Here is a 27,224-nt window from a genome sequence, read left to right on the forward strand (position 1 = left end):
ATCATAGACTCACTTTAACTCAACGGGAATACCTCAAACTTAAGCGCTAGAAACCAGTTTTCGATATCACCTGTGGAAAGTAGAGCGCAGATAGCTCTTCGTTTGGCGTTTTGCTTAACTACAAACACATCCGCAGTTGCTCTTACAAAAAACTACAAATAAACAAACAAATCAGTAGTTGCGCTCATGAAACATTACAAGCAGACAAACAAATCAGATCGTTGAACTCATAAACACCTGCAAACAGACAAATAAATTAAATAGTTACACTCATGAAAAGCTACAAACAAATTAGGTAGTTATACTCATGAAAATCTACAAACATATCAGGTAATTACACTCATGAAAAGCTACAAACAAATCAGGTAATTACACTCATGAAAAGCTACAAACAAATCAGGTAGTTACACTCATGCAAAGAAGTCAAGATTTTTATATCTCACCAGTAAAGGTACGGGTAGAGAATATTGAATTATAAAATAATTTCAAATCTGAGAAACCTTCAAATCAAACAGACATTATAGTGTCTTAAAATGGTACCGAGTTGCATAATTTTTATTGATTCACATAGTTTTTAAATACTTTATACAATAATGCTTTGTATAAAAAACTAAACAGAAATTATATAATCAGAATTTGTTAAGAAGGTTTATCTTAACGTATTTTAACTGTAAGTTACTCGCCTTGTCAAGTTAACTAGCCTTAAAAGGAGGAGAAACTAAATAGGAAATAGTTAAAATAATATCAAGTGAAGCCTTCACCAGTATACTATTCATCTCAGGGGGGGATAACTTATTAAACAGACAACTTTACTGGACAAGAGGGAAATTTTTCAGTAATTTGTTTTACATTTAACTTCCCAGAATTAACAGGAACTTTCAAGGATTTTTTTTTTCTGCTTAGTGGCAGATAATTTTACGAGACCAAGAGAGTGAGAGAAGGAAATTATTAGGATAATTTTCTAAGTGGGTAACGTACAGATTTTAAACCATTAAGTAGGAAGAAATAAAGATAGATCTTTATCTGGATGTCATCATAGTAAGTAATGTGTAGAACTTCCTGTGCGTGAGGAAGATAATGCAGTAATTTGAAACACAATCATAACATTATCATATACTTTACAAAAAAATTTAATCACAGTGCGACTCAATTATAGCAACAGTAACAATTTACCATTCGTCAAGATAAAATTATTTTCAAAACTACTTATTTCAGAACAACATATTGCTGCGATGAATACTGTTTTTTAGCCAAAAATTTCGTGTAGTCTTAAGGTATAACTTATTACTAGAACAGTTACAACATAATGTGTGATTTATAGACTGGATGTTTCAAATGTATATAGTTATACGAATTGTCTTTCCGGTTACGGTAACATTTACGAAAACAAACTGTTAATGCCACGCAAAATTCATAAATAATTTGAATATTACTTAAGTTAACAACAAAACTTAAAAGTTGGATTAGGTTACATTTTAGGCAATTCATGCATTGAAGCAATCTAATATTGATCAAAGAATAGCAAAAACAAAACTTTTATTTTTTAAAATAGAAACTATACTTTCGTGTGACTCTTACTGTTCTCCAAAGAGTGAACAAAATAAAAAGTTATTCATTGTTTATATGTTTCTCATTGATATACTTATCAAATGAAAACAGCGAATACAAAATAACAAAAATATATATAAGTAAAGAAAATATAACAATTCATTATGAATTAATATAAATATCACAGAAAACACCACATTCAATAGCTATTAATAGCATCCTGATGATTTTAAACGCTTTATTTTACCATTAACTATATATTATAGAACGATGATTCTAGAAACGTGAAATACTGTTACCGTAACTAATTGCTGAGAAATCTTAAAATTATATTATTCTCATAAAATTCGATAGTAGCTAGTTGATATAGTACTAACTAAAGCATTTATATTGAAATAAACATAATATTAACACAGGACTGCGAATGTAAACTTAATAAAAGTTCTTTTAGGTTTTAAAAATGGATTTTTCCATAATTCAGCTACACACATTTCAAAAATAATATTCTTTTCCTTTTCTATTCCGTAAGGATGTTTTACAAATAGGGAAATAAAAATTCTTACTTACATGAAATTAGTATTTCGTTTACCACAATGAATATTTTTATTATTATGTTTGGATTCTAGAAAAATCGATAATACTGTCACGTTGCGATTGGTCCAGAGAAATCTATAATCAGTAGTTGTCAACATTTTAAGTATAACAAAATGTGACCCAGTTTCAATGAAAACGATTCATTTACGTAAAAGTACATATGACGTTCTGTGAAAATCATGTACGCGATTTAGATAAATGGATATCACTTTCGGATTCAGCGTACAGGAATTATCGTAAAACATGTTAAATTTTCAAGGCAACAAAACCATCGCAGACCTGTGTTACTTTTGATGTGTTTTATTTTTATTTAGGGCTCCTTAAGAAGACTCTTATTAAAATTATATTCAACAAAACTATATTAGCTGTACTAGTTGAATATGGTATGATAGTCCCTACGTGGGCTGCGTATCTTAAGGGTTCGAGGATAGAGCCGCAGTATGGTGATGAAAATATTTCACACTCGCAATTGCGGAGGTGTTATAACAATGACAGTCAATCTTGTTATTTGGTTAGTTGTACGCTCATAATAGGGAGTGATGATGACCCGCTGCCCTTTCTCTCTGGTCATGAGCTCTCAGTTAGGGATAGTTGTGCCTGAATGGTATTCATGATTCTGACTTGGCCGCTTACCCTATTTGTCACACAGGTATCATTCAGGTTAAGATAGCAAACACCAAACTGCTCTCATACGAAACACGTTTTGTATACAGTTACGTAGTTTAACATGTAGTAATATACTTGTTTGATGTATTACCTATGTTTATTTTTTCTCTATTGATTCTAAAAGTTATGTAAGTAATTTGAGAAATGGTATTAGTTGCATTTAGTTTCATAGCATTGCTATTTTAGAATATTATAAACAAGCGACTTTATAAAGTTTATAGTGTAATTTAGTTTAGTTATTACACATTTTTTTCATACGTGAACATTTCCAAATTAAAGTTTCTATAATCTTAATTATGACAGTCTGTTGTTTCTTGACATAAATATATTGTTGTACTTAATTACCACACGTTCCATTATTTCTACTCATTTTAATATAAAGAATGTTTTTGGCACACAAGCATCACGAATAACGCAATTAATATTAGGTAATTTATTAATTAAATATTCATTCACTCTAAATTATGAAGTTTAGTCTTATTTGTATTCAAATACGTCATGCTTTCAAGGAACGTTCAGACACATCACTGACGTATTATATTTGGAATTATGCAGGAAATACCTCGTACTGAAACAGTAATGAAGCGATCGATTGTCTTGTGTGCTTTACTATCTCACGTGCTGGTCAGTTTTAAATCTTTTGAAAGTAAAAATATTCCGTAGACTAAACTGATATCACACAGCAGACCCTTCTTAAATTTATAAAATACCAAGAAAAGAGGAAACTTAATAAATAATCACAAACAAATATATTTTGCGATCAATAATGTATTTCTTGGCTATTTCTGTTTTTCCAACTGAATCACATATTTAGAGGGCTGATAAAATTAATTATGATATGAAAGAGTAATGAACACGAAATGAGACTTTAAATACATTTGAACAACGGCTTATTTTGGTTTAAACAATTTCCGACGCATTTTCGTCTTTTACAAAAGATGGGTAGGTAAAGACAAGTTAGTGTTAAGAGGAATTGTTATATGTACACTTTTCATCGTTTGCGTGATTATGGGCTTAGCAATCGGAATCTGTTCGTTGCATTAAGTACCATAAAATTTGGCATTTATAAAGCATTTTTATCAAAGAGATTGGGAAAAGATAACTTGAAACCGATTCACGCATATGTTTTGCCAAATTTATTCATCTAAACATGAAGCGAATATAAAGTGGAGATTAGTACTGGTTGCACTAGCTTCCCTACTGTGTTAGAGTGAGTAAATGTGATTGAAAATGAACTTGTTTCAACACAGCACTTGGTAGTAACTGCGATACACATTCTATTTTTTTATCTGTGTTGCAAGTGAACTTTTATTAAATATAACATATAAGATATATTCAATCATTTTAGGAAAAGCATATAAAAAGTGTGATAACTTGTATTTATACCCGTATAAATACTTGAAATTTTATTATTATCTTTCACAAGCGTAGTATATATACATATATATATGTACAGATATTTTTTGTGAGATATAAACCGTACTTAACACAATTAGATAAATATTGATGTGTAATTTCATTAATGGCCCGGCATGACCAAGCGCGTAAGGCGTGCGACTCGTAATCCGAGGGTCGCGGGTTCGCGCACGCGTCGCGCCAAACATGCTCGCCCTCCCAGCCGTGGGAGCGTTATAATGTGACAGTCAATCCCACTATTCATTGGTACAAGAGTAGCCTAAGAGTTGGCAGTGGGTGGTGATGACTAGCTGCCTTCCCTCTAGTCTTACACTACTAAATTAGGGACGGCTCGGTGCAGTGGGCTAACAACCTACTCACTTAAATACCTGTTGGAGAATCCGCAAGCGGAATCGAGAGATGAATGATGATGATGAATTTCATTAATAGATTGAAATCACGTAATATATTGGAAAATATGTAGACTGGACAAAATGACGCATTAGAAGTTTTTTTGTGTGTTTTTTAAATGAAGAAAGAAAACACACAACTTGAGTGAAAAATGTTGAAGGTTTGTTATAGATCAAAATATTTCTTTTTGTGTTTGTAATACGAATACTATAAATTTCTAAATTATTTGATTTAATATTTGTTATTGGATAAGATATTGTAAATATATGTGAATGATGAGAAGTTATTGTTTTGAATCGAGTGGTTTTGAAGTAGGCACAAAGATACGCAATAGAATAGCTGTGTTCTGCCCACCACTGCTATCCAACCGTGGTTTCATAGGTGTGAGTCTAGTAATACACCGCTGTCCCACTGGTGTACTCTCAGCTTGAATGAAACATGTGAAATAATAGTTTGGTTCTTCCATTACTATCCACCTCAGAATTTGTTATCGGTTTCGCATTTCTGATTAATAATAATAATAATAAAAAGTTGACATAATTTTATTCAGTTAAAAAATCATCTTGGTGGCAACTGGAGAGTTAGTCCTTTAGTAAGATAGCGGGAAGTCTTCAGATTTACAAAGCTAAAATCAGGGGTTCGATTCCTCTCTGTTGCGCATAGCAAAAGCCTTATGTTTTCTTTAAACTTGGACGAATGTGTGTGTGTACATACAAGTGAACTGCAGGCCTTTATAGCATGTTTCTTTACAAACATCATTTATTTGTTCTTTCCAAGGATATGAATACAAAAATAAATTTAGTGCATGCAGATAATTTGAGGAAAACAAACAGAACAAAAAAGCGTAAAGTTACATTTATTATTTCTGCTTATTATAAAATTACAGTTTCTATTCATGAATTTCTATGGTGCGCTTTTGTATTGACTTCTTTTTAAATTTGAAAATTTACATTTCCCTTGGAGAATATGTTTTAAATATTACTATTACTAGCTTATTAATGTTTTTGTTGATGTTGATGTTTCTAACTTACCGCTGAGTAACGAAAGAACAAGAAGAAATAATTGGTGTTATTTAATACCAACAGTATGGTTTTTGCTCTCAAGTGGATTGGCGGTTGTATGCAGGCATAAGACAAAATCGCGTTTTGATACTGGTGGTGGGCAGAGCATAGGTAACTCATTGTATAGCTTTGTGCTTAATAAGAAACAAATTACTCAAAATCAGGTTTTAGCGCTTTTCAACTATTTATACAAAACTTTATAAACTCATATAAACTTATTAAATTTTAGACTATACAGGTAATTGTATTTTTACTGAGTGTTAAGTACATTTAGAATGTAGTTTGTAAGAAAAAAATCATATAAGATAAAAACATTAGAAATGATAAAATCATTTTCTAAATTTTCAATGATTACTTTATAATAATAGTTTGTTAGTCATTGTGTTTGCTAAACTTTACTCGTAGTTTCAATAACACTTCTTAAAGCGCATACAAATCAGGTGCTTTAAGTTAAATGTCAATAATTACCATAAAACGATAAAATTACTCTATAAAATTTAATAAATTGATAAATGAAGGTGAATTTTAACAGTTAACTTTATAAATAATAAAAAGTAAGGTTGAAAATGATTATTTTTTCAAAGTGAAACCATGAAAGTGTAGAAACAATCTCGTGAGATATGAAATATAATTTATTTAAGAATGTGTGCTGTTGGTTATAGCATGAAGGAAAACAACAAAAAGTCACACAACTACTATTTGCTTCTAATAAGAGAATTTTCTCTCTGAAATTTATATATTTTTATTTTTTTAAGTGGTTTTTAGTAAAGTAATAACTTATCTAAGACTTGATATCTTACGTAATCTCTTCCTTCTGAACTTGACGAACTTAGAAAAAATCTAATTAAGTAAGAAAGCGAAGGACGAAAAACAATTTCGGTTTAAAAAACATTCTTTTCATCATTACTTCTAGACAATCCAAAAATGGAGTGAAAAACTTTCTGGATGTTGTCTTTTTTTTAATTTAGATACGAACTGACAGCATTTTCTTCTAAGATTATTCAGTTGTATTTAGTAACGAAATACTTATTATGACGGATATAAAACTTAATGTAGTCAACAATCTTAAAATATTTTTTTAGAACACACACGCAACAATGTAAAAACTACAAATTCTCCTAGATATCCGCCAAGTGTAATATATATATATAGTATTGATTTCAAGGAATATTTCTCGTATTACATCTACGTACAAATACTTTTTGCACAGCCTTGCAAATAAATTATTTTTGGAAAAATAAGTGTAACGCTGAGATTTCACGTTTGCAAATGACAGGTATAAAAAGTTACTGCTGATAAAGAGTCATGTGATCATGGCAAGCTGTTATGAAACAAGATGAAACAGACCAAATAATAAACGCACATGAACATGTGTTAAGGCTGAGCACTATGCGCCTGAACCATAAATAGGGGTCTCTTTTTTTTAAGCGGATTGTTCCTGTTAAGAATAGAAGGTATACATATATTTCGTCATTGAAACCATGAATTTGTTTTCCACTAAAAATATGTTCATAAGTTTATCAATTTTCCTTTGATTTCTTAAAAGCTTTAAAAAGTAGAAAGAGAAGTGTTTTCTTATTTATTCTGCTGAACTGTTTTAACATGTAAAAATGTTGCAAATTAAAAGTTAAAAAATACTGAAATAAATATTTGAAACATTTTTTTTTCTTACAGAGAATTATCTAAGTGAATGATTAATGAAAGTGGTTTAACAACATTATAGAAGTATTATTGTTTTAGTACTTCGACTTTAACCTTGGTGAGATTCGTATATATCTGCATTGTTTATGCCTTCCCAAAATGCGCATAACAACAAAACATAACACAATTCATATTTTTTCCACTAATCATCGACTAGAACGTGTGTGTGTGTATATTATACGCATTACTGAATTCCCTTTATTATAAAAGTAGTGTATTCATTTTCTTATAATCAATTTACAATAAAACAGAATAATTTGGGAAGGTTTAATTTATTGAAGACGCCCCACCAACTCTTGTGATTATTCTACCCTCATAGTGAATAGGCTGATCCACTTTACACACCCGGCAACTGGGGTTCCGCAGAGCTGCTAATACCATTCGCAATCACCACTCTTCCTCCTTCTTCGGTTTGGATGCAACTCAGGTTCTACAGTCTGCGTGCTTGCAGATGGGCTCTGGAAGAAGGTAAATATCTATCAGAAACTGAATATTTTATTTTCATGAGAAGTAAGAAAAATTAATGTTATTTATTCACTTTCTCAGTTAATTGCGAATATGAAAACCCAACGATCATAATTTTCTGTGTGAAGCTACTACGAATTACTTAATATATTATCTGTTTCTTAGTTTCCATAGACATTTATAATTATCATTATCTAAGTTGTCTAATTCTACTGTAATGCAATACAACATACGTGCTTCTTATGTTTATCTGGTTTATAATTTGAACTTTCATGAACATATGTAGGTAATCAATGCTTCTCAGATTTAAATGTTCAATAAAATAGAAAAAAAAGAAAACAAATTGTACTCCTAATCTCTATTTATTAGTTGTCCACAAGTCACAAACCAAAACACAAAAAATGCACTTTGTAGTACGTCGTAAACTTTAGATTTTATTCATATTTTAATTCTACCCTTGTGTAGTTAGAAAGCATATTTTGCCCTTGTTTACGGATTATATTTATTGAATTGTCCAGCAAGATTTTAATCCTAAACAAATATGGCACTGATGTCAACAAAACTGAAAAAAAATATGCTTACATCTCGCACCATAATTTCATAAAAGACAACTTCAATCGTTTGGTCATAAGAAACTAATATTTTACTATGCTATTTTTTACATATTTAAGAAAAAAATTGAAGTATTGGGACTTTTAATTATATTTATATTTCTTAACGTTCCATAAGTTTTATTTTATCTGCATCTTCCTTCTAACAAGATCTATTATAATATCTAAAGTAAGAAACAAACGTCACCAAGCTCGATTTTTGGTGGAGCGCTCAGCATATGATTTGTTAATTTGAGTCGTTTAAATTTATATCATTGTTTATATCCAAAGTTAAATTAATAACTTTGTATGTGTTCAAGGATAAACAGTTATATGCGGATGAGAAATAAAAAGATGTGTTTAATGGTTAAGGTCATTAGTTTCAGGTCTATTATTTAATAGTAAGATAATTATATATTTATTTGGTTTTGATATTAATTAATGATAATCATTGATATGCTTTTCTTAAAGAAGAGAAATAATTTATCAAATATGCTTTTATTGTGAGGTACAATGAATGTGATTATAAAAGATTTGGTAATGTAAAACAGTTTTGATCAAAAATAAAAAAAAATTGTTTAGTGTTTTAAATTAATTTTAGTAACTATTTAATTTTTGTATTAAATAAATTGCTAAATTTAGTTAAACTTTTATATTTATTGTTTTTGAATAATTTACTAAAAATATCAAAAAATGAGCTTGCCGCATAATTCATCAGGTAACAAACTAAATTTACTTTCAAAAAGCAAGAAGTGAATTTATAGAGCTAATTTACACACTATTATACTTATGATTTATTTTTAAAGTAACTATGAAATAACTTGTACTCACAGAATTTACAAAATTATACGAAAACAAGACTATACAAGTATCCGAAAAAATGTTCATTTGTTTGGTTATTTTTTGTTTCTGTTTTATATGTGTTTTACAAGAAATCAATAAAGAGGAAACTAAGTTGCATCCTTAGATTCACAAATAATTAATCAAAGTATCAGTCTTACGTAAAAATTTAGTGTATTAGTTCCTACAGTTTGGTAAAAAGTAATAAAAGTTAAATATATACTTTTGAATAATTTAATACTTTGACACTACCTTCTCTTTACCAACATTGAAATTTGTAATGTTAATAAAATTCTATAATAGAGATTTGTAACATTTAGTTTTTTGGTAAACGTAACTATAAAATGGAATTCGAAAAAAGTATAAAGGATTATAATTACTAATTCGGAGCACATGTTTGTTTGTTTGAAATTAAGCAACAAAACTACACAATGAGTTATTTGTGCTCTGCCCACCAGGATATGAAAAAATTAAACATTCAAATGCATAATGACTGTTTATATATTGAAATTCACACACAACAGCTTGGTTATCTACGCTAATCATCACTAATTTAGAAGTGATATATTAGAGAGAAGGCAGCTAGTCAACGATACCCACTGTCAATCCTAGGTGGTCATTTGCCAACGTCCCTACGGCTGAAAGGGCGAGAATTTTCATAACGGGTTTCGCTCCCGCGGTCCCCAAAGACATACCGAAACTAAATAGGAAAGCTTTGAAGTGATTGCTGTACAAAATATGCATTTCCATTATTTTTAGTATTTCCTGGTTGGTTAGTAGAAAACTTACATATATAACGAAAAAAATGTGCTGTTCGATTCCCAGCAGTAGACAGAGCGCAAATAGCTCACTGTATATCTTTACGTTAAGAATAAAAAATAAAAACAACGTTTTCATTAGTATTTAAAGTAATATTCAATTTAACTTAGGGAAATTTAATAATCATTCCATGTATTTTATTAATCGTTTATTTGCATAAATAATAGCGAAATTACTCTGACAACTTATAAATCATGACCAAGTACTATACGAATGAAACAAATAATGATAATTCTTTATCGAGTTTATTGTACGTACAACATTATTCATATGTTCAGAAGAGAATTGGTTGTTGAAAATATTTATTTCATGGAGTTTATTTCTATGCGCCACATTCGTACATACAACTTTCGGAGGTCCCATTCATACCCTCCAACAGTTACGGACAGTGAATGAATATAGCGAAAATATTTTTATAAACGTTGTAGCTCGTCGCTGTACATGTTTTACGCCTACAACTTTTCTCTTCCTTTTAAAACACAAAAGATAATTTTACATGTTTTGTACATTTTTATAAAGTTTCTATATAACACGTCATAAAATAGAGGACTGTATGAAATTAATAATGTTATTCTGAACTTAGAAGGTTCAGTACTTTTGTTCATTTTTCACTTGACTTCGGTTTGTTAAATGCGAAGCTACATTTCTTACACTGATTCGAAATAATAACTTAGTGTTGTAGTTTCGACTTTATAATATATTCTTTAAATTATCTTTGTTCTATTTTCATGTGCTGATCAAACGAATATTTGTTTTTTGTTATGTTTGTGCAATACTTCAGGACACAGTCCTCGTGGCATAACAATTAGTGTATAAGTATATATTTGTATAATTTGTTTCATTGACAACGCCACGTACAGTATATAATATTGCTCTCGCGTCTGTGTCTTAAAAATATATCTAAGTTTAGGTCTTTCACTATTCTCCAACTGGCTCTAAATGTTTTCGTATTTTAATATATTATAAGTTGGTATACAGTGCTATTTTACTGTGAGTCATTAAACTATTAAAAATATGAGAATGTCTGTACACATCGTAGAATAAATATTGTTCTCTCCATTAACGTTCAACAGTTGCCTAGGTTATGAGGCCCTTCTTATATTAATACTAAATATTATTTAGAAGCTGTTAAATATTGCACTGGTACATAAAGGAAAATCACCAAGTAAAATGTTATGTTCTTCCCTATATACTGATTAGACTTATTTAAGAATGAACACAATGATACTAATAAAATATTAAGGCTTATAATTCAAATGTTTATGTATGATTGCTATTAATATTATGTCTGATGCAATTTCAGACTAATTATAATATACTTAACATACTAAGTTAAAGTTATTGATGAGAAAATACGTGCTTATTTTTTAGAATAAAAACTTGTTAAAATTTTCTTCAACTGGTGTATTGAGATTGTTTCTGAATTACGTGTATCAGTCATACAAAAACAGAGAACGCCATGAGCAAAACATTATATACAACAAGGTATTTATAAGTTCCATGATTATGGTTGACATTTCCTAAAGATATGCATAAATATATATCATATATAAAAGTAAAATATTTTATAGTAAAAATAAATAGATAACACTTCTCAAGTTTATTTAAGATTGCACTAAAACGCAAGGCAGGACAGGCAGGCGATGTGGTTAGAGTGCTCAACTCACAATATGTGGGTCATGGATTCGAGTCCCCGTCATACCAAACAAATTCACCTTTTCAAGTGTGGGGACGTTATGATGTGTCGGTCAATACCATTATTCTTTGCTGAAAGAAAGAGTGGTTCAATAGTTTCAAATCAAAACGAAAGCTGTTCCAACAATCAGGATTTGTTTGTTTTAGTAGTGTGAGACTATAGTGAAGGCCGCTAATCGTCACCACTCACCACCAATTCTTGGGCTACTCTTTTACCAAGGAATAGCAGGATTTACTTTGCCATTATAACGATTCTGCGGCTGAAAAGGCGAAGATGTTTGGTGCGACTGGGATTCAAAACTGCAATTCTCAGGCTACAGTTCGAGATTCCTAACCACCGGGCCTGCAATAGGCTATTGTGGCTATTCAAAATAGGCTATTCAAAATTTCATTTGACAATATCTAGTACCACAGAGACGCCCTGAGGACAAATTATAAAAAAAAAGTACAAAAGGCGACTACGTTATATTAAAACCTTTTTTGAGTCTCAACACGTTGTTACAGTCTCTATCGCTTGTTTCTAACCTGCTCTGTGAATATATGTTTCAGCCGTGGGGGCGTTATAATGTGACGGTCAATCTCACTATTCGTTGGTAAAAGAGTAGACCAAGAGTTGGCGGTGGGTGGTGATGACTAGCTGCCTTCCCTCTAGTCTTACACTGCTAAATTAGGGACGGCTAGCACAGATAGCCCTCGAGTAGCTTTGTGCGAAATTCAAAACAAATTATAAGCTTTATTTACGTAATGTATTTTTATGCCTTAGACTTATTTTTGGTCTCTTAGCCTCTTTTCTATGTTTCATATTATGGTATGTAATTCACTTGACCATTGATGTTTGTCTTAACTACATTATTTGATAGAGTTTGAGGAAATAACAACCAAATATTTTTGTTAAATTATGTATAAAGCTTTTTAAGTGTTCCTACGGAAACTCTGTTACTTTCACTACGTCTACTAATGGCTTTAAGACCATATTATTATATTTTAACACTCAAGAGAAAAAAACAAACAAAACGATTCGTTTGAATCTCTAAAAAGGACAATTAAGCACAAAAACAATTGCGAAGTAAAAGCCCGAACATCGTGATTTTTAAATATTTTATTACATTAAAACATCATTTTCAACATTGTGCTTAGGTTAATATATCTTTATTGTCTTGCACAACATAATTTTGTGAACCTTTATGATTTTGGTGACTCTTCAAATGAGTTGTTTAAAAAAATCAAAGGAAAATATTGTTAAAAGTTGCTTCAATCGATCGTTCAAGAAGATTGTTATTTTTTAATGTAATAGACTTTCGTTGACAAAATATTTAACAACTTTAAAAAAGACAAATTCTACACTAATATTATTCGTCGTCTCTCTATGCAATAAAGTTGTTGAGGTCGTTCTAACTTTTTGAGTACCGTGTTTAAGTTGGGCGTTTCCTAATCCATCAGACTTTTCTTATAACTTATTTAACAGAAAACGTACATGTCTTCTTGAATCAAATGGCACTTTAGTCCCTCGAGGCTTGTGTCTGCTGCTTTTAATTTTCAGAACATCTTGATGACGCTTTCTAAAATGATTCGTATCCATACTGGTATTAATTAAATGAAATGGATGAAAAAATATTGAGTGAACAGTGATATAGGGATATAACTGCTTAGTTTAAAACAGTTTGGATGAGAAGTGAATATCCAAGTTTAGATTTACTTATCTGTTAAGAGGATTTAAAAACTTTCCAGGATGTGCTATTTAGGAAGTAAGCGCCTCAGTACACAAGACAACTACCGGGATCCACAATCGACCTGTTTTATCGCGCTATGTTTTTTTTTAGCCACATGAAATTTTCAACGTAGTCTAAAAACAAATCTATGATTTCAGTAATCCTTCTTTTCGCAGGTTAAGTTTAATTTGATGCAAATAATTTCTTCACAGTCATCAATTTCGGTCAGAGTGAACAATTCAAAGATTATTCAAGTGAGGCCTAAATTTATTTCTAGAATTGAGAATTTTCAAGTATTATTTTTATATATGTATTGCAATAATATTTCTGCTATGAGAAGCGTTCTATTATGAAAATACATTAGCTGGCTTAAATATTTTATTAAGGTGATGAATGTTTCGTGCCAGTACCGAATCTCTAGAGAGAAATTGTTTATTATTGTTTTTGATATAGTTTCTGAGCCAAACAAATTGCAATAGTAGTTGGTTTTTTAAAGCAAAAGTCATACTGAAAAGAATTAATACACACATACTCATTATCATTTGAGGTCATATTTTTCGAAACGTTATACATTCTGTTATGAATCAATGAGATTTTTTTCTCATTCGATCAGTGCAGTATGTTAAGTTTTATATGAATAATTGAAGAAACGTTCAAACTTCATTAAAATATTCATACTCATACATAATGAAGACAGTGTGTTTGCTGAAAAAAGCTATTTTTGGAAGAATTATAGCTCACAGTCCAGTGTTTTGGTAATATATTTTGTAAACTAGTAGTCACCAGTTCTTTAAGAACGCGTATTTAATAAGTAAATATTAAGTAACAAAATATACCCATGAAAACTTTAAATGAAAAAGTGGAAGAATTATATTTTCGAGTACATTTCTTTTGAACAAAGTCTCTGAAGATGATTTTTGTTTTGTTTTCAGAGGCAAGACTGACAAATAATTCAAATGTTTCTAGACAGACAAACAGCGCATTGTTTGCTTTCTATCTTCATACATTACAGAAATTTGTGTTGTATAATCTTTGGAGGTCTAGGATATCAAGAACTAGATGATATGAGAAGACATCAAACGCCATACATAAGAGCCTTGGACAGTGAACTTTGCAACGTTGAAGTCTTAAAGAGAATCGATCGTTTCCTATAATTGCCTTTATTCGATTCTTGATTGCTTCTTGGGGCTAAGCCAAAGTTTAAGAGTTGCGTGACAAATCTTAGTTATATTTGTGTCAACTCAATGTGACGTCAGAGCTAAATGCAAGAAGTATTAGTTGATAAAGAGAGCCATGAATCTGAACATACCAACTTTTAGGTCGCTGAATTAAACTTTAGTATTCCACTTTTTGAGTGGTTAATCGAATGAAACTATGTTTTCTTTACTCATACACTTTTCTTTTGACACTTAACGATACCCTTAACAAATTTGTGATCGTATTGTACCATGAGGGAGAGAAAATTATTTAGTTTATCGTTAATCAATTTAAATCATCTACATGTTGAACCACTACAAGAAGCGCAGGATATACTAACCATGGAGATATTATGACGCCGTGGTCAATCGCTCTATTCACTGGTAAAGAATAATCCAACAGTTGGCGGTGGACACTTATGGACAATTGACTTACTGTGAACAGCAGTTCAGAACTATGAAATGCTGCAGATAGTGCTAGTAGCATTCCTATAAATAAATCATATACAAACTATATTTTAATAACGTTTTATATATTGTATTTCTCTTTTAGTTCAAATACTAGTACGAAAAGAAACACTTTTCGTCTATTTTCAGCAAACCCTTCCGCCAAAAAAATGTACAGACGAACACTTATTTGTAATTGCACTTAAAATTGGTTATTTTATTTGTTAACAATTCGCTACACCGACACAGTTTTTATTCTATTCGTAACTCACTTATCTTCAGTGTTTCTCACAAAGGAAGAATAGAAGAGTCCAGACGGAGCTAATTTGTTGTTATTAATGCATAATAGTAAAATTGTTTATTGGCAGAACAGTCTGAAAAAAAAATACAAGCATTCTTAAAGCGAGTGTATTCTAATGTTATTATTTTATATTTGTTTGTTTCGAATTTTGAGCAAAGCTACTCAAGGGCTATTCGCGCTAACCGTTACTAATTTAGTAATGTAAGACTGTAGGGAAGGCAGCTAGTCATCACCACCCACCGCCAACTGTTGGGCTACTTTTTTTTACCAACGACTAGTGGAATTGATCGTCACATTATAACATCCTCACGGCTGAAAGGGCGAGAATGTTTGGTGCTACGGGGATTCGAACCCGCGACTTTCAGATTACGGGTCGAATGCCTTAACCACCTGGCCATGCCGGGCCGTTTTGTATTTACATGAGGGATCATACCAATATATTTCAATAACTTAGTTCTACTATAATTACACATTTGAGTTTATATCATAAGCTGAAACAATAGATCTTTGAATAGCTACTCGATTTAACTGTGTATTATTTTGTATTATATATTATATTAGTTTGTATTAACAGTGAAAAATTAAGGTATTCATCGGGAATGCTAGTGTTACTATGGTGTAGAATTTATTTTTATACGAACTTAAAATATTGGTTACAATAATATATTCTTTGACTATAAGCAGTTGTAATTGTTGTTTTCATGACTGGAGAATCTGACACATATTTTAATAAAATAAATCGAACAATTACAAATCCTAGATAAAGTATTTGGATTCATTTTTTTACAACTTTACTATAAATGTATATGTATATTTAAACAGGTAAGGTTAAATACGACTCAGTATTTCAGCAGTCACCTAGTACGTTAGAGTTGATACAAGAGATTCACGATGACAGAAATATATTCTCTGCTTCATGAGGATAGGATTTTCCACAACTTCTAATACTTCTACAATGTTCTAACCAAGATAACTGTATTTTTCCCGACGTTCTCATTTAACGCTATTATCCTAAAAACTTTCATGGCTTGATATTTATTAACTTTAGCCAATTATTAGTACGTCTTGTATCTTAATTAATATATTTTGAGTAAACACGTATATATATATATATATATCCTACTAATCATACCTTCTAACCTGCTGAAAATATGTGATTTCATTTAGAAATCTAAAATTCATCTACCCACATATCATGTTATACCTTGTGCGCCAGTAACATCTGTATCTATTGCAGGTGTTACACGTGTGTTTTAGGATTTTTGTCTCACTAGCAGTGTATACAGAGTAGCTTTGTATGGAATATTTTTAATACACAACCCTGAAGTTGTATTTGCTGTTTCTATAAGAACGACATGACTGATTTATTTAGCAAAAATGTACTACAGACTATTTGTGGATATTCACTATGAACATGACATAATAGCTGTTATACCATCTTTCACGTCCACACATACACAAATAAAAATATCAGTAACGCTTTCTACAACCAGACAATTGCTTCAGTATGACAGAGCAAGTTTTACACGAAGGTGTACTGTGAACACGTATAAATATATATAATCAAACAATGGACTATGAATACATCACTGTCACTTCTGTGTCAAGTCGACTTGATATGTCAGAACATATATTCAGAAATTACACATTTCAATCCTCAAGTTTTATATTAGTTACTATTTCTGATAGAGAGCTGAAATGTGTTTATAAAATATTTCTCACTCGCATATTAACACTGATAGTAAATTATCTTCTCAATAGTGATCTTCCCATTCTAATGGTTGTGATGTTTGGTATATTAATGAAGTATCTTCAGTCTTTTTTAATATAGAAATAATATAAAACCGTATAACATTCTTATGCTTTTGATAAATGTACAGACATGACGTTTCACTGAACTAATTCAGCGTTTTACGTGTAAAGGGGTAAAGAAACAACAATTACGTCCCTGATGTATTCACTAAAATGTTAAACAATTATGTCCCTGATGTATTCACTAAAATGTTAAACAATTATGTCCCTGATGTATTCACTAAAATGTTAGTGGAATCCTAATTTTTTCTTATAAAAAGTACAAACCGAAGCTTAAAATAATTTCATAACTATGAAGTTAAAGCTAACCTCAAAAATTCTGACTATACGATTACAGTAAAACTTTACAGTACACAAGCTTGCAGACGTTCCTCAAAACTGTAAATTCAATATATTATTCAGCAAGTCTTTCGGGAGACACTCATCAATCTTACACCGTAAAAGCGTATTACACTCAACTTCAGTTATCAGAAATTATTAAGTTTAAAAGAAATATTCTAACGAAGAACGCTATCTCATGAGATCACATATATATTGCAGTTTTGGTGAGGAATGAGGAGGATTTTCATAAGATGATAAAAATTTTGTCAAATCAATTTTGATTGCTTAAAAAAGAGCCAACTCTTTATTGATGAAAAATACTCAACAATTATCTATCAGACGTCGAAAGACCAGGTTTTATAAGAACAATTTGAACCTATTCTTCATTAGCACAGATATTAGAAAACCTCGAATATATGGATTCATCACACTTTGTAAAAAAAATTTTGGCGCCTTTTATGTCCTATTGTTTCTACTTATAAGTATATACATAAATATATATAATAGCTTTAGCTACAAATTTGCCAAGTTTATAGTTTCAATTTTTTATCCTTAAACCTCCAGACACCATTTGTTTACAATTCCATTCAAAAATTTACCCATCCAGACCTCACAACGTTTCTCTATTGTTGTCCATATTCACTAAGATATTGGTTAGATATACTAGAAGCAGTGCACTAGAATCATTCTAGAAAGATAAATACCCATAACCTTCATTTTTACTTACATCCAATCTAAACTACTAAATTCATAAACACCCTGATTCATTAGCAATACTTAGTTATACGTTTTAATCAGGTTGAACTTATTGTTCTCGAACTGTAAGTAGTTTGATCGTACCCATCTTAACTACTAGCATGTTTATGACCAAATTAAAACAAAAAGAGCTTACAGAATTAGTTCACAAACTCATTTTCTGCCAATTTACACGTAAAAAATCTTTGCAGAGATGGTTTTTATCTTAGTAATACTGCGGTCGTCTACATCTAACGCAAATGTTGAACGATAAAGTATGTACAAAGTATTCATATAACAAAAACTGGCATACATTTCTCTATATTTAGTTCAAAGACAAATAAAAACCATAAAATAACTGCAGCCGTTTGCTCGCATGAGCAAAATATTGCTCATGTAAAAGTTAGAGATGAATCGAGTGTAAAGATGGGCCTCCCGAACAGTTGGCTAGATGTCTGGAGCTAGGAGAAGACGCGAACGACTGCTGTTATTTTTTTCACTTTTATAGTATAAACTTCGTTATGTCTATAATAGTTACATATGTATTACTAATGCCATTATATCTATAATAGTTACATATGTATTACTAATGCCATTATATCTATAATAGTTACATATGTATTACTAATGCCATTATATCTATAATAATAACATATGTATTACTAATGTCAATATATCTATAATAGTTACATATGTATTACTAATGTCAATATATATATAATAGTTACATATGTATTACTAATGCCATTACATCTATAATAGATACATACGTATTACTAATGCCATTATATCTATAATAGTTACATATGTATTACTAATGTCATTATATCTATAAAGGTTACATTTGTAATACTAATCTAATTGCATCTTACATTTACATTTATATTATCCCTCAGCGGCACACCAGTATTTCTGCGGACTTTCAACGCTAGAACTCGGGCTTAGATAACCGTGGTGGGCAGAACACATATAGCCCTTTCTTTAACTACAAGCAAACAAATACATTTATGAGAGGAATGTCTTTTGTGTTGATTTACATTTAAATAGGCTGGGAGCTGGCTTGTTTGCTTGGGCTGTTAACTCACCTTTTAGGGTTTGTTTGTTTTTGAATTTCGCACAAAGCTACTCGAGGGCTATCTGTGCTAGCCGTCCCTAATTTAGCAGTGTAAAACTAGAGGGAAGGCAACTAGTGATCACCACCCACCGCCAACTCTTGGGCTACTCTTTTACCAACGAATAGTGGTATTGACCGTCACATTATAACCCTCCACGGCTGAAAGAGCAAGCATGTTTGGTGCGACCGGGACTCTAACCCGCGACCCCCACCTGGCCATGTCGGGCCTCAGCTTAAAGAAGTTTAAAACTAGGAGTAGACAGTGATGAGGGTCAAGATAAACTAAATGCAAAATGAATAAGAGGCAGATAAAAGTTTAACATAAAAAATGACAATAAAAGTAATTATGATAATAGGTTTAACTGTCATTATTGTAATGGTAGAAATATAGGAAATAAAATAGATGACTTTAGAGTACTGGCAGGAATTGGGTATTTTGGAATAATGGGAGTAACTGAAATATGGCTAAACGTAGATGATTCTGATGATAACAGTATATTTGAAATACAGGGTTACAAGCAATATAATAGGGTTTGTATGATGTTTAATTTTGCACAAAGCTACATGAGGGTCATCTGCACAATCCGTCCCTAATTTAGCAGTAAAAGATTAGAGGGAAGGCAGATAGTCATCGCCACCCATCACCAACTTTTGAGATAATATTTTACCAACGCATAGTGAAATTGACCGTAACTTTATAATGTTTCCACCGCTGAAAGGATGAGGATGTTTAGTGGGACGGAGATTCGAACCCGCATTCTTGAGAATACGAATCGAGCGCGCTAACCACCTGACCTTGCTGGGCTATATAATAGGTATAACGTACTAACGAACGAAGAGAAGCGGCTTCATATGTAAAATGTGAGTTACATTATGTTGAAGTTGATGCTGTCGAAGATAAATATTAAAGTGATTGAATATTTTACTTTTCTATTAGTCGATATGCAGAAAGAAAATTTAGTAAGAATTTGTTACAGACCATCAAATGATACTGATGAAATTAGTGAGAAACTTTACAATGAGATTGTTAAAGAAATCATAATTAAGGGTGTTGTTAATTTAAGCATATAGATAGAGAAATGCTAGAGTCAAACCTAATGATAAAAGATTTAAAACTGTTAAAGACGATTTACTCACTAATTAGTTAACGAACATACTAGAAGCATTACTATTTTAGGTTTGTTGTTAACTTCAAATATAGAAATAATCGAAAGGGTGGAAAATGGGGAATATCTAGGTGCAATAGGTAATTTTACTTCAGTTTAAATCTTTTCTGCTTATGGAAATAGGGAATAATGATACTGTGGTTACTGATTAAAAAAAGCAAGTTTTGAAGGGATCAGACAAAAACAATTTGTTTGTTAATTGAGCACCCGAGTTATTTGTAGACACAGATCAGATGTGAAAAAAATTTCATTTAAAGATACATTTTTAATATTCAAAATGAACATATTTGTTATCGAAAAAAGGTAACCTCAAACAAAAACAGGTTAGATTAAAAAATATATGAGATAAAATTAGAGGAAAGAGTCATAAATTTAAGAAATTTAAATTTACTAGTATGTTGGGACATAAAAGATTATAGAAGATCACGAAAGTTGATGAACAAGGAATTAGGACATCAAAAAAGATGTATGAGAAACTGTTGGCTGAAAATGTAAATGTTTAATAGTAAGAATTTTTAAATGCATTAAGGGTAAATAAAATGTAAGAACTGGAGTATGATTCGTGAAGAATGATGAAGAAAGGCTTGTGTCTGATGATCATGAAATGGCTGATTTATTAAATTTGCTTTTTCATCCATTTTTACTAACGGAGATTTAAGCAATATTCCACATCTTACACAATTTATATATGGAAACAAGATCGAACAAGATGACTGCATTAATTATAAGCTGGTTAAAAACAAATTGATAAATTAAAAAAAAACGATAATTCTCGTCAGCCAGATAATATTACTCCAAAGGTTTTGAAAGAGATTAAAAATTGGATAAGTGAGCCACTTGCTACTATTTTTTGTAAGTTCTTATAGTGGGCAGGTGCCAGAAGATTGATAGTAGCTAATGTCATTCCTCTTTTCAAAGGAAGTGATAGAAATTGTCCCAGTAATTATAGATCCATTACTCTTACTTCACTTGCGAGGAAAGTTTGGAAAGTCTAATAAAAAGATACTTTATAAAGCCATTTAACAAAGTTTAGAATTTTATAGGATAGTCAACATTCTTTCACTATGGGAAAATTTTGCCTTTGAGAGTAGGGATGAAAATTTTATCGACTTGGATTTTCAGAAAGCATTTGATAAGGTTCCTTAAAAAAATATCTCTAGAGGTGTGGGAAATAAGTTAAATTTAATAGAGAATAGCTGGATGAAAGAAAGCAAAAGGTTGTTACAAATGGAGTTCAATTAAACTGGGTTAATATAACAAATGAGTACATCAGGGCTCAGTCCTAAGACTTTCCTCTTTTTGATTTACATTTATGAAATACATGAAGGAATGATCTGTTGATCTATAAAAGGTTTAGATCATTCAATTAGTTGAACAAATAAAGGACAAAATGGTTTTAATTATAATAAATGCAAGACTATGTACATCATTTATAATGTGAATCATAAGTATACTTTAATGGGACTAACCTCAATAGTCATGCAGAGAAAAATGATTTTTTGTGCAATAGTTGATCAGTCGTTCATGCTATCCAAGCAGTGTGCTGTTGGTAATATTAAGACAAATAGAATTTGAGGTTGTGCCTACAGAAATATTGAATACAAGTCTAAAGATGTTATAATTTTGTATCTCAGAACTGCTTTTATGGGTATTAATACTCTTATTGATAAGGAGAGATACATTTTTATTTCAAGTGCGTTTCTCCTCATCAAGGTTATAATTTTGTTGCATAGATCGCTGGTTAGGCAATATTTGGAGTATTCTGTTCAGTCTTGGGCTCCTTACCTTAAGAAGAATTGTTGCAAAGAGTTCAGAGAAGTTACCAGAATGGTTCCTTGAATGGAAGGGTTGTAAAACAAGTAGATGAAATTTCTCAAACAGTTTTTTTTCTTTAACTACTTGTAATCACTTTAATATGCAAAAAAATTAGTAGTATAAACGTAGCCATTGTAATATAATATATAACTTAATGTTTTTTGGACAACGTGTGCCAATTTGTCTATCTCGGCTGTACTATCCTCTAAATGAAACTAAAACTATTAATATATATAGTCATAGAGCTAGCTCTTATCATTCATGAACTTATCTAGCTTTCTCTTACACTCACTTAAATTTACTGCCTCCATAGTATTAAAGTCAATCCATTCCATAGGCCAGCCATCTTGTTAATAAATAAAACTATTTTATCTGAAAATGACTCCTTCCTGCCAAAATTTGTTTCCTAGTTCTACTATTTCCAATGATAAGTATGAAAAAAAGATAATGCATCGACACTGTCAAGTCCATTTACAATCTTAAACACCTCAATCAGATTTCATCTAAATGGTTACATTTATGTTACCAGCCTCAATACACCTCCTAAGGGTATACGTTTATTCTGTTAACTAAGTCATATATCCTATGACATAGTGAAAAAGTTATCGCTCTGATAATGTTGACCGACCTGGCATGGCCAGGTGGCTAAAGCGCTCGATTCCGAGGGTCGTGGATTCGAATCCCCGTCACATCAAACCTACTCGCCCTTACAGCCGTGGAGGCGTTATAATGTCACGGTCATTCTCACTATTCGTTGGTAAAATATCAGTCCAAGAGCTGGCGGTGGATGATGATGACTAGCTGCCTTCCCTCTAGTTTTACACTGCTAAATATGGGACGGCTATCGCAGATAGCCCTCGTGTAACTTTGCGCGAAATTCAAAAACAAACAAAAACTGACACTGTTGTCTTCCAGTTTCACTTGTGGTGATAACATTGAAACGTAGAAACATATAGAGTCAACGTTTTAGAAGGTATAGGCAAAGAACATAGGAGATTCTTTTAAATTGTGCTCATTCTTTCCCGATTATTAAAGGGTTTATATCCTTAACTCACTGATTACGTTTTTATTCCAATGATCCCATGGATTTATGATTGTGTATTATTATTTAAGTATGCATAAGCTCCATATATTGTTAGTTGTTAAGCGATAGTGGAAAGATGTGCGAGTGAATTGACTTTCGCAGGGAATAAATTGTAGGAGCTGAAGTAATAGCTGCTTTAGTGACCCATATTACACAAGCCATTTAACAATAAAGGTTATGAGAGCATGGCGAGTTCCTCGCTAGTACAGCGGTAGGTCTACAGATTTATAGCGCTAAAATCAGGCGTTCGATTCCCCTCGGTGGGCTCAGCAGATAACCGATGTGGCTTTGTTATAAGAAAAACACACATACACCCAAAGCATGACGACTATTCCATAAGTCTTATCAAATAAATATAGCAGTCGTTGGAAAATCATCAATAGAGAAATTCTGTCGTCGAAGGTGAAATACTAGATGGTCAAATACCAGTTCCTAGGCGTATCTTTTAAAACACAACGTTTCTCTATATATGTAATTAAAGAGGTGATTCAAATCGACATTTGTGATTTTTTCCCTTTTAACATATTTTTAGAATAAAACACTTCAGTTGCCTAAATAGAATAAATATATTTTTTTCTATTTTGCTCATCGTGAGTGCCCGGCATGGTTAGCTCGATTCACAATCTGAGGATCGCGTGTTTGATTACCCTTCAAATCAAACATGCTCGCTCTTTCAGCCCTGGCTGTGTTATAAGCGACGGTTAATCCAACTATTTGTTGGCAAAAGAGTATTCCAGGAGTTGGCAGTGGGTGTTGATCACTAGCTGCCTTTCCTTTAGTATCACACTGCTAAATTAGAAACGGCTACCCCAGATAGTCTTCGTGTTGCTTTGCGCAATATTCCAATGAAACAAACCATATCCAATACAACGATGCAGAAACACTGAAAGAATCTTGTGGATCGCGGTAACAAATAATAAAAAGGGGTGAAACAAGCTATTCATTCTAAAAATATATATATTGAATTACTAGAAGATTCTGTTACGACCATGTGGTAGAATTTGTAGTCGCTGAATTTATACCAACATAACATAGGCAGATATGTTTATTCTACACAGACATGCGTTTATAGATTTATCTATATTTATATCTATAAACATTTTAGAATATTGATGACCAGAAAGTGTTAATCAACACAACCAAATATCTCTTCTTTGAAATAGCATATTTCATGTTATCTTTATTGTCTGGAGTCTTTTGACGAAATGCGACGTGTCTCCCTCGAGCATACCATGCACCCTAGATGGAAATTGAGTCTAATAAGCGGAAAGGTCGCTTCACTTTGTCGATATTTTCTTTTACAGGAACTGTGTCGACATGTTGATAATGGTACCTGGGTATCTAGGGATAGTTTCGATATGCGAGTGAAGTCATAGCCAACTGCAAGTGCATGGTTTAGATCAAAGCATCGTAAAATGTAGTATTTGTCTGGTGCAGTAGTAACACCATTCTACAGTGTTAAGACTTTACGTTCACCAATGTAAGTTATTCAGGGTTATATTCGTTTAGGAAAATGGGACGAATTATTTATATTATTTCTAAGTAAGTATGAGACTTTTACTTCTGTAAAGCAAATTGTGGTTATTCTCTAAAAAGAATAATGTTTTACACGTTGTAGGTATACTAATCGTGATCTTGCACCAACTGTTTAATGGCAAAGATACTGACCTTGTGAAATCTTTTCTGACCATCTGTAGGTTGACACAAACACCTGATTCAGAAGCCTGTTCTTTACGACCTCAGAAAACCTGAATCGGTAGATAGTCGTTCTTATGTTTGCTTAGCGGTTGATAGCCTACTTTGTCAAAAAAAAATCCAAATATGTCTATATTCGGAAACATTTCCACGTTTCGATAATGACTCTTGGTGATACGTGGGATCAAGCTGCAACAGCCTGCTATGGTTATTGGCTTTAATTTGTCCGATGACTCTTCAGGTGAATAAAACTTCCAGTTAAAAAATTGAAGAATTTTATTTCATTTATTGGTTGTAGTTTGGAGGATTGTAACTTTAGAATATTTACTTAAAGTCAAAAAGCCAAAATCCAATAAGATATTTTCTAGCGATGGTACACGTGATACTACGGTGCAATGAAACTGACATACTTCTAATCATATATTATATTCGCTCAGTGAAGGTTTCCTGTAAGTAGGGTGTATAGTTGCATTTCACCTATACCTTATCAGTTGTACACACTGGGTTGTTTTGCTCAATATCAGAGCTTACCATTCTGACTTGGCTGTAATATGACAAAATTGTAATCAATGTACTATTTGGATCAGTTATTTTATTGTAACCTAACTGGTATTTTTTTTCTTGGGTATTGAGCCTAAAGCCTTATCGGAAGCGACATACGACGGTTAAGGTGTACTTTGCAGTCTTCTTACTGGAAACCTGTAATGGGCCAATAAAGAATGACGTGTTTGACAATATTCTTAGTATTATTGTAATTTACATTCCCTACCTATTAACTGCTAATGGGTCTTCCTTCATCAGCTTGTGCATTCTTTAGCATATATTTTGATATGTACATATAGCGATAAAACGTTAATACTTTATTTTAAATAAGTACCCATTTAATTATTGAACACACACACCCATATATATGTAGTTGAATGCATTACATGTGCTCATGTTCAATTTTTAGAAAAAGAAGACCGTATTTATACATAAATATAATGGTCCCACAAATAGCTGTTTCATGAAGATGTCGAAAAAGTGAGAAATCGTTTCGAATTTCAGCATTCTCTGTTGCTACATGTACTACAAACTTCAATTAAAACATTTTAGAAATTGTAGTTACTTAAAAACACATCACATTACGATAGAGAAGAGACATTAAATTCATGCATCTGTGCCTGTTCCAAAAAGAATCAATATTGTCATATCAAAATTAAAAATCAAAGTTGAGTTTTGTTCCAATTCATACTGACTTAGTTGTACATCATTTGTTTCTATTCACTCAGCTAACTACTGAACATCTCTAACTAACTAGTGGAATTAAACTCTTATTTATGTAACACGCTTACACCAACAAACTCAAAGTGCGAAGAACAATTTTGCAGCAGCGGAACTCGAATTAGAGTCTCAATTTCAACATCCGACTTGCCGAACTATAGGACACGCCCCGACCTATACGTATATATGGTTTTCACAGTGCAATCTAGCCAGAAGTAGCGTTATGATTCTCGTTACGATATTCTTTAGTTGATGAATATTCTTTTAGTACTGAGGCATTGTAAATGTTTTAGTACTTATGAAAAGCTAAGTATGGATAATTTTAGTTGTTGTAAATTAGTTTTACATGTGGGTAAGTGCATTTTAGAGACTTGAGTATTAATTAAAAACAGAGAAAAGTTTTAGAGTTTCTAATGAATAATAGACAGCTTCAGGTTGTAAGTTCACACAAGTCGTGGTTCGAACACTCGAACAAAGATTAGGTAGTGTATATTTTATTACACAATAAGAGTGACAACTGCAAAGCCAATTTGAATCTGGATAGATAAAAAACCCCTGGTGTGCTTTTCAAAAAAAGTAAATTATAGTCTCTCTCCAGTCGCGGATAACACTGTGATATACTTATTTTCAATATTCGTAGAAAGGTATATATTTAACATAAAATATTATGTGGCTGTACTTACTTTATATCATGAATAAAGTAGATCAGTGACGTGCATTAAGCAGGTGTTATATTTGGCTTTTTCTCCATACAAATGAGACAAGCGCAGCAGGTGAAAAA

The 27,224-nt window shown here is 31.6% G+C and overlaps 1 protein-coding gene across 1 annotated transcript in view; it reads left to right on the forward strand.

Annotated features, from left to right (window-relative positions):
- Nucleotides 1-27,224, forward strand: part of LOC143253107 (alpha-2C adrenergic receptor-like) — a 98,149-nt gene that overhangs the window by 23,906 nt on the left and 47,019 nt on the right. Inside the window, exon 3 of the mRNA XM_076506389.1 lies at nt 7,696-7,844. The gene's annotated coding sequence lies outside the window, so the exon portion shown is untranslated. The remainder of the gene's footprint in view (nt 1-7,695; nt 7,845-27,224) is intronic.

Source organism: Tachypleus tridentatus, chromosome 1 (assembly GCF_004210375.1).
Source record: "Tachypleus tridentatus isolate NWPU-2018 chromosome 1, ASM421037v1, whole genome shotgun sequence".
NCBI lineage: Eukaryota > Metazoa > Arthropoda > Merostomata > Xiphosura > Limulidae > Tachypleus > Tachypleus tridentatus.